We start from the raw sequence: 9,510 nt of genomic DNA on the forward strand, positions 1-9,510 counted from the left end.
CATATATATATATATATATATATATATATATATATATGCATTCTCCCGGTGTAGGTGGCAATTACTGTGGTTACTGTGGACTGAAGTAGGCTGACTGGGAGCAAGGACTTTAAAAGATGGAAAAAGTTAGAATATGGCTCAGAACATCTCTATCAACATGAGTGGTTACATCTAGAGAGAAGATTAGGTGTTTTCTCCATCTCCTACTTGTTTATTTTGAAAAAGGCTCTTCAAAGGATGGTCATTAATTGCAGAATATCTTGTTAGCTTTTGCTTTTGTCCAGGAATCACTTTTTACCCTTAATTCTCTTCCCTTAAAAGTAGCAGCTCGCCCATTTACCAGGATCTCTTCACTTGAAGCCAACCCTGAGTGTATACTTAGGATCCTCTAATTGAAGTGGCTGGCATGTTAATGGGAACTCTGCAGCAGTGAGCACTTAAAGATAAAGAAATATGACAATAGTTGATGTTGAAGCACCTGTATTACAAGGACTACTGTGTAATCCCAGAGGAAGACAAAATATTAAGAGCACAATTTAAACTGATTTCAATAAGAGTCTAAAATATGTCAGAATTAAAAAGAGTAGATTAACTAGATCTTTCAAATAAATACTAAACACCAAAAATGGTAAGTTACTAGGCTTAGACATTCTGTCTCTCTCTCCTTTTCTTCCTCCACACTCACTATGTGTAGCATGGCATGTGTGTGTGCATATATACATGAACATACATGTGCTTATCAGTGCTTGTGCATATGTGTACACATGAGTGTGGAGACCTGAAATCTATACTTGATGTCATCCTTGATATTTCTCTAACTTGCTACTTAATATAGTGTCACAACTTGAACAATTTATTATTTAAGGGAGATTTCATGTTTGAAACTTATTATTTAACATATGTTACCTCATTGAACCTCTCATTAGTTAAACCAGGGTCCATATTTAAACCTTATTATTTAAGTCAGTGTCTCTCACTGAACCTGAAAGGAGATAACTTGGTCAGTGTGCCTGACCATTAAGCTTTAAGTCCTTATATATCTCTCCTCTCATAGTTCTTGAGTTACATATGCGAAATGTGATGGTCAGCATTCACGGGGGTAATGGGAATCTGAACCTGTATGCCAAGCAATTGGCGTACTGAGACTTTTCATTACTCCCAAGTATTTGACAGTGTTCTCATATAGTCTGTAGTTAAGATTTAATCATTCTAAATTTACTATAAGGTTAAAACCTATTCATTAGTTTGATTAATGACTAAATACTTGCTTAAGCAAGCGACAATAAGTAATGTGTAGAAGCTTAGAATCAAAGGAAAAAAATTTTAACATGAACCTCTGGATGATGGAATATGATTAAGCTGACAGTTGGGAAAGATGAAGGGGCATTTGGATTGAACAAAAATGTGAAAATGAAAGATTTATTATATACAGAGGTAAAAGACCTCCAGTTAAAGAAAAATAGAGTTATATTTTTAAACTTAACACTTTAAAGCCATATATTGCTACACTTTAAACCATGATCATCCTTCAGACTTGCTACTTGGAGTATAGCTGACTCCATGAGTCACATACACAAATGTCCATAGCAATCAGAGTAGTTTTCTTGGAAAATACAGAACCTGTTGGTTTATTTACGTAGACTTCTCTTTTATGGAAGAAGAATGTTGGGGCAATTCTGTTACTAAAGCCCTGTTCCCCAATTGGTTCTTAGTCTATCAGTAAAGAAATTTATGGGCCAATTCCTGAGAGAAAGGTACAGGCAAAAATTCTGGGTCCCCGGAAAAATAGGGAGATGCAAGGAAGAAGAGACAATGCTTCACTATATTTCTTATGGAGGTTTGTAGAGCCATATGAGAGCTCAAAACTGAGTGGCCACACAAACCACTCCCACAGGTGGGTGGTCAGGGGCATTTTCCAGCAGCTAGACGTGACTTGCCACTAAATTTTAGAGCAGGTTGGAGGTATACAATGAAGAGTACTGATAAGATCATGCTTTCCAGGTGAGTGATAGTTACACCAAACAATTGTGCCTTGAAGGAAGTTGAAAATGGACAGCTGTGTGTGTTTCATTTAACTGTTGATTCAAGAGAAACTAGGCAGGGACTGGTGGTTTGTCCTATCCTGGAGGTTAGGTAGGATAGAGAAAAGTTACATGCAACAGAATTTTTGGCAAACTCAGAAGATTAGAAAGGGTCTTCCAAGAAGGGATATAAAACTTGGGGTGTCTGGTGATGTGGATCCATGAATAAAGGCACTTTATGCCTAACATTAAAGTCAAGTTCAATCTGTAGTAAAAGAGAGAACTGACCCTCTCAAAAGCTTTTGTCTCCATGCATAAGGGTGTCCACATACATACATACATACATACACACATATATGCATATATATTACACATAAAGGTACTAAAATATAGAAATAATCTTTAATGGATTCATAATATAAACTCATTGTTTCTAGGTGAAGCATCTATGAAGGTAGAACATTGACTTTGAGGATACTCCCTGGCTTGTTAAGGCTTGTTCCAGACCATTTCTTTCTTTTTCTTTCTCTACTTTCCTGTAGCCATGACACAAAGAAAATTGCAATGATATGCTGTTCTGCACAGATGATCTGGATTACTGCAGGTCCAGGTACAATGAGAGAAGATGACTTTTGACTATAATCTCTGAAATCAGAAGTCAAAATAAGTCTTTCCACGTGAATGGTAGTCATACATTAATGTGTGTGTGTGTTTGTGTGTGTGTGTGTGTGTGTGTGTGTGTTTGTGTGTGTGCCAATGGAAGCCCAAAGTTGATATGACATGTATTTCTGGACTGCTCTACACTTTACACATGGAGCCCGGGTATGTTACAAAACCTCAAGTTTTCTGATACATGTTATATGGCTGGATATCTTGTACCAGGGATTTCTTGCATTTGCCCTAAAAAGTGCTGGGATTTCAAGTGGTCATCAGACCTGCCAGCTTTTCATATGGGTTCTGCTCACCTAAACCCTGATTCTCATGGTTGTGCAGTAAATGCTTTTCCTGCTGAGCCATTTCCCCAGTTACACCTTTTCATGTTAACATACTTTATTTTGGGTATCAATCACAGTGATGAAAGCACCCTAGGACTTGTTATAGTGTTTCTGTACTTATGTTTAATAATTTGGGCACATGTTCTGTTTTCCAACTTTTTGGGTTGACAGTTCCATATAGAGTCCTCATAGAAGAATGGGAATTGCCTATGAGCAATCACCTCTCTGGGACTTCTTTCATAAAACTCATCTACATGTTCTATGTGAGACTAGAAAATGATAAAGGGGCTTAATTCATCAGTGTTGAAGGGTGGAGCAGATGGCTCATGTTTACCATGTAAGCATGACATCTGAGTTTAGCCTGTAGAGACCATAGAAAAGTTGAGTATGGTAGTGTGCACTTATTGCCCCAGTGCTGATGTGGCAGAGGCAGAGGCAGGTAGATCTCTGGTACTCACTGGACAGTTAGATAGCTTACTGGGTAAGTTCCAGGCTAATGAAAAAGCCTATATTGTGAAAAAACACAAAGAGCTTCCAAGAACAGTAAGCTAGTTTTTACTTCTTAATCCCACATGTGTTGATGTGCACACATGCACACAGAGAGGGAGAGAGAGAGAGAGAGAGAGAGAGAGAGAGAGAGTTAGAGAGAGAGAACCTTAGAAGCAATTACTTAGGCAGACCTGGTTTCATGATCTATGTTGTATCTAGACTATTTGTTTAATCTTTAACAAGTTACTTAGCTTTAATACTCTTGTTTTTCATCAAGGACAATGATATAGGAATTTAACCTCTATATCATAATATTGGTCATAAATTCTATAATACAAGTATAAGGGAAATTTATTGTAAAATTCAACCCCATTGACAATAATTCCTTAGTGGAGCCTGGAACAAAGCTCACCATTTGTAACCAAAAACAGTTATGTTTTGAAGAAAGTGAAAGTTTTGATCTGCCTATTGTTCATCCTATAGAAACTCACAGGAATCACTCATTATTTAAAAAAAAAAAAGAAAATATTATGTTACTCATACAAAATTCTCATACATGGTAATAAAGCAAAGCAGATGATAATAATTGAGATTGGGCAGTTGGTTTAATCAATAGTATACATTTTCAAAATTTATTTATTTTGTGTGAGAGTGTATGGTATAAACATGTATGTGTGTGTGTGTGTGTGTGTGTGTGTGTGTGTGTGTGTACCAGTGCCCAATGCATGTAAGAGTAAGACATAATTTATCTTACTCTATACTATTCAAACTTTTCCCTTGAGGCCTAGGTTTTTCAGTGTATTTGAAGCTCTTAGGCTTCAATGGGATGACTGGACAGCAGACTTTCAGTATTTTCCTGTCATACATGCATGTGTCACTCTGCTCCAAGTGGTATGTGGGTACTGGTGATGTGAATCTGGTGTCATAGCTTACTTTGCAAGTGTACTTACCCACTAAACCATCTCTTTGTCTCCATTTTCTGAGATGTTTTAACATATTTCTTGACTCTTTTGCTGTCTTGGCTTCATCCAGTTCTCTTATAATACGTGTGTTTGTGACCAGTTTGCTGTGAATAATGAGGAAATTAGACATACCACACATGGACATAGAATATATTTCATCAACTAATTAATATTTTGTGTATTATTATATTAATTTATACTTTTACAAAAACAATGTATCTCCTTACTGGGGACTTTCTTCTTAGTTTTCACTAGAATATATTAGTTTTCAATTTAATTTTTCAGATTTTTGCTGTATCACAGTTTGGTAGAACTTCATTAATATTTCATATGTACAGTTGTATATTCCCAAAGCTCTCAGAGACCAGCCCTTCAAGCTTATACTCTAAACTTCAATTATTTCATCTTAGCATCTTATATTCATGCATGCACTGATACTCTGAGTGAAAACAGAATGGGGAAGTGCATTTGCAACTGTATGCAACATTTGCTGGTGATTCTTAACATCTGCTTTCTGTTGCTATGAAGCAGCAGAGACGTTTCTACATATAGCATAGAAGTTTAAGGACTGTGAAGTTTGTTCAAGAGTTAAAACACTTGCTGTCGAAATGCAAACACTAATGATTTGATCTCCTGAACTGATATAGAAGTTATACAGGCACAGTGGTCCACTTGCAATCCTCTCTGGAATTGGAGATAGTATACTCAGAATATGTTTACATTCAGTAAAAAATCCAGCCCTCTTACCAGGCCCTCAGTTGTTTTGTTTTGCCTGCCATTTAGATCTCCAAATGTGTGACATTCATCAGACTTCTTAGGAAGTGTCAAAGGGCAGATGTCTCTACTCTCCACAGTATTTTCTAGAAGTGGAAGTGGAGCTAGTCTCTGTGAAAAATTCTTCTCTCAATTACAACTCTAATTTGTTCATAAAATTTCAAACTTGTAAATATACCAACATTGGGGCAATGATTCAGTTGCTGAAGCACTCCTCTTGAAGACCTGAGTTCAGATTCTCCAAAGCACATAAAACTGCATACAGCATCAGATATCTGTAGTTCTAGTACCACTCACAGCAGAAAGATAAGAAGAAAACAGGAGTATCCCTGGAAGCTTCTAGGCCAATGAATCTGCCATACACAGTGATCTATTCTTAAATAAGTTGGAAACCAAGCTTGAACAAATGTATATGTTTACTTCTCTTTCAACTGAGGTTTTCCTTTTATTCCACATGTGCCTCATGACACATGCCACATGCATCCCTGTATTCAAACAAAGATGTACATACACATACATGTTTGCATATGCATTCACACACACAAAGTTAAAATAATTATATATTATCCTTCTTAATTTTTGCTCTTTTTTTCTAAAATTAATCTATTGATGCATTCTGTGACAGTTGCAATCTGCAATGTCTGTCTATCAGTTACAGTTTTATAGACAAAGGTAAATAAGTACCATTATGATAAACAGCCATGTTAAAGAAACATATCTGATATTTTGTGTGAAGTGCAGTATTTTGGAGGATGAGGATACTGTTTAAAACACATAGATATAAAGTATGTTTATGGAGATTTTAAAAATAACAGAAAGTTCTATGTTGAAATCTGAAATGCTAAAGTAATATATAGAGAAAAGAGTATCCTTAAGTATATAAAAACACACACTTTATGGCTCAAGAGTTTGACCAAACATATGTATTTACCTTTCTTTTATCCAGAAATCCTGTGATGATTACAGAAGGTTTACAATAATAACAATATATTCTGACCCAGGTGGCCATGATGTATAGCCAGGAGATAAGCCTATCACATATCAAACCAATGCAAACTTTGGGAATGTCAGAAATATGTGACATATGATGATTGTAATACTCTGCAGCATTTTCTAGTGACCCTACAGCTATCAGACTGATTGCACAGAAATAGAATGTTTAAGAGTTCCATATTACACTCCAGCTATGAGCTCTTGAGCTCTTCCGTCTGACATTAAATCTTTCTAGTATATGCTCCAATCACTTTCTCTTCCTCTGTAATAATATATTTTCCATAGAATTCTTGTGATGTAATTATTCTGTTGTTAGTTTTCCTGTGTGTGTGTGTGTGTGTGTGTCTATCTGTCTATCTGTCTATCTGTCTGTGTATGTTTGTGCACTTACAATCCATTTATATTAATTCATGTGCATGCATGAATGTGGAGACCAGAAGAAAAATTTGGTGACAAGCCTGAGGAGTCATTCTTATTTATTTATTTTGTTTGTTTGTTTTTGTTTTTGTTTTGTTGTGGTATTGGTTTTATTTACTTGCTTGGTTTGTTTTTATTTGTTTATTTGTTTATTTGTTTTTTGTTTTTTGTTTTTGAGTTTTGAGAACGTTCTCCCAATTTTATACAGAACTACCAATTAAGGCATACATTTGGCTTCAAGACTATGGAGGTGTTTCACATATGAACAATATCAGAGTTATTTAGATCTTCCTGATTAATGGGGCTCAAAAAAGTAGATTCTGACATTTATGATTCCCTTAGGGCTTAATTCCCTTTTGTGAATTCACCCTCATTTGTCCAGTTGTTTTGATTATAAATTTGGGCATGTTTTTTCAGTAATATGAGACATCTTGTAGCTTCATGTCTTCCTATATATATTGCATGATACATATCTTCATGTGAGAAACACAGATGTTCAATAAATTTTAAATTGTTCTTTTATTGTTCTTTTTTGTTCCTTATTATATATCTATTGATTCTTGTTCTGCCTTTTTCTTTACACAGAATACTCTTCCATTTATTAATTTTTAAAGTAACATTTTACTTAATTTGGAGTCAGACTATCTCTTAGTTACTATTTGTATTACTTCTGCATAATTAAAGATTTAGTTTATAATTATGTCCATATGTGTATTTTTATATATTGGTATGTATACATAAGTGCAGGTTCATATACAGTCCAGAAAAGAGCACTGGGTCACTGGTAACCTGAGTTACAGATGGTTGTATATTCTCTGACTTGGGTTTTCATCAAGAGCAGTATGTACTCTTAACTAATGAGCCATTTCTTCAGCCCCATATACCACTCTATTATCCATTTTTCCAAAGGGTAATTCATGCAATGATTTCAGACGTCATATTGTTTCCATTAGAAAATATGTGATGGGCCGAATGATTGCAAGGTTGTTAAGTCTCCATCCCTAGGTAGATGATAAACTCTCCGTTTAAGGTTTGCTGATCTCTTGGAACATCATATACCACAAAAACTCTTAAATTAGAGACAAATCCACATTTCATTAACTAAAAGCATTTGGGACAAGTGGTAAAGCTCAATTAAAAAAATGTTGTTTCTGACAATAACATTAGAATCTGAATTCAATCCTCAGAACCCATGTCAACAAATAGCAGGTGGTGTTAATTATTTGTATTCTGACTTTTGGGAGAGTGAAGAAGCAGATCCCTCAGGCCCTTGAAACAATCAGCCTAGCTTACTTTGTGAGCTACTAGCCAGGGAGAGACTATGTTGAAAAGACAAGGTAGAAAGCACTTGAAGCATGATACCTGAGGTTGATCTCTAACTTCCATATGAATGGTGACACATGTGCATGTACAGCCTCCTGTAGGTTGAGAAGCTGATACTAAAATCTGGTTCCCTAATTGTTTCTTAATTGTACCAATAAAGATGGCAGAAGCCAGTCACTGGGTGTAGGAAAACAAAGGTGGAATTTCCAGGTACTAGGAGAAAGAGAAGGAGACAAAGAAGATGGGGGATCAGGCTGTGGAGCAGATAGGACATGGCAGACATGTAGGTCTCTCTAGTAGGTAGCCACCACTACCAGTTGAGCCCATGTAGGAAGGGAAATGATACTGATAAGAATAGGACAGATTTTTTTTTCAACCCACTGAGTTATATGGTCAGTTTTAAAATAATAAAAGTTTCGAGTGTTTTCCTACCTTGGGGAAAAAGGGGACAGAAGAAGAGAGCTGACAGCCATGACAGTTAGCCAGTAGTGCACAAACAGCAGCTCCCAGTATTTTCAAGAAGGGCAGTTGTTGGCAGCTTGGAAAAGCCAGCCAAAGGAACTGGGTGGTGTTCTAGAAAAAGGCCAGCTGGCAACTAGTGGGGCTGAGTGAGACAGCAACACTGGCATGTCTGATCTTCATGTATAGCTGCTGTTTTTCTAAAATTACATGCTACAGCCTACTCATGCATGTCTACACACACACACACAGACAGACACACACACATGCACATACACACACACACACACACACACACACACACACTTGTATAAAATTATGAAAAAGAGAGATTATCTGATGGGCCCAGAATTTGTCAGTATCAATGAATCCCTTTAAGAGACTCATTCTTTCCATACATTGGGCATTTGAAAGTAGAATATTGAGTGTTCTTAATGGTACCAAACAGCAAGCCATAACTAGATGACTCTAGATGCTGAGGAATGTGCTCACTTGGCAGCTGGTATTAGGAGGTAATCATTTAGGAGACTAAGTCATAAACCTCATAAACAGTAATAATGCTCTTCGCTGGGTACCTGGAAAAGATACCTCACCTCCTCAAAAAAAAAAAAAAATGAGAACACTGCCAGTAGCTGCCATCTAGTATTAGCTGGATACTGAGACCTTGAGTGTTCTCCTTTTGAATTATTTGCCCTGAGAATTGACAAGCATACCTTTTTTTAGGCATCTCTAGGTTGTTTTGTTACAAAGAAGCCCAAATGGATAAAATAAAGTTTATGCTCGAACTCTTTCTGAATAATTTGGTGTGTGTGTCTGTGTGTGTCCACATGTGCACAAGGCCCTTTGCAGCTCATCAATTCAGCTATACACGCTGAATCATGGAATCCACTTATCTCAACCTCCTCCCACCCCTTAGATTACAAGCATTCTTCACTGTTTGTTTGTTTGCTCATTTGTTTAGTGTGGGTTCTTGGAGTTAAACCAAGGTCTTCATATTTATGCAGAAGTACTTACTGCTTTAGACATTCTCTGAGCCCAAACATATATTTCTTACTCAACTAAGGAAATATGTTCAAA

Source organism: Grammomys surdaster, unplaced genomic scaffold (genome assembly GCF_004785775.1).
Source record: "Grammomys surdaster isolate TR1022 unplaced genomic scaffold, NIH_TR_1.0 1087, whole genome shotgun sequence".
NCBI lineage: Eukaryota > Metazoa > Chordata > Mammalia > Rodentia > Muridae > Grammomys > Grammomys surdaster.